Raw genomic sequence first — 676 nt, forward strand, 5'->3', positions numbered from 1 at the left:
TATATATATATATATATATATCACCTTTTCTTATTTATCTCTCGTGGACTCACTACTTTATCTCCTATCTTTTCTCCTCCTCTGGTTCTGATAATCTCAGCTCTTAACTCCGAACTACCGAAATAGGCATGTTAAGTTGAACTAAGACTTGAAACTAAGGAAGCAACTTCGTAATGGGTCGAATATCGTATACAGATACAGCTTGAATGTAGCTGGGTATTTTCTATGGTGTATGGTGCGCTTTCATATATATGTGTGATTTCTCTATTGTATAAATGTACTGTCTGCGCGCCTTTAAGTGTATGTGCGGTGTCTCCGTTGTGTGTGTTCTATATGCAGTGTGCCTCACCTTCAAGCATATATGTAGTTTCTCTGTGTTGTATGTATGCCTTCATACGCACGCTTGGTTGATGTTCTTCTGTTCTGTAATGTGCACTATATGCTCGACTTCGTATATGTGTGGTTTCTCTTGCACAGTGTGTGCTTTGTGAGAAGAGCGCATTTCAGTAATGTTTGCTAGTGCGCTTCTTCAAGTGAGTGCGTGAAGATTGCAATGTTGCGTGTATTCGTGTTCCTGCATCTGTTTATGTCCGAACTCGTTTCAGTGTGTATGTGTGTGCGTCTGTGTGTGTGTGTGTGTACGTGCGTGTGCGTGTGCGTGTGTGTGCCTGTGTGT

The 676-nt window shown here is 41.4% G+C and overlaps 1 protein-coding gene across 2 annotated transcripts in view; it reads right to left on the bottom strand.

Annotated features, from left to right (window-relative positions):
- Positions 1 to 676, bottom strand: part of LOC106869108 (ciliated left-right organizer metallopeptidase) — an 82,443-nt gene that overhangs the window by 80,394 nt on the left and 1,373 nt on the right. The window contains exon 1 of one of the 2 annotated variants that reach the window (XM_014914673.2): positions 350 to 457. The exons of the other annotated variant lie outside the window; for it this stretch is intronic. The gene's annotated coding sequence lies outside the window, so the exon portion shown is untranslated. Of the gene's footprint in view, positions 1 to 349; positions 458 to 676 lie in introns of those variants that run through there. 2 annotated transcript variants of the gene reach the window in all.

The sequence above is a fragment of the Octopus bimaculoides genome, chromosome 3 (assembly GCF_001194135.2).
Source record: "Octopus bimaculoides isolate UCB-OBI-ISO-001 chromosome 3, ASM119413v2, whole genome shotgun sequence".
NCBI classification, from domain to species: Eukaryota; Metazoa; Mollusca; class Cephalopoda; order Octopoda; family Octopodidae; genus Octopus; species Octopus bimaculoides.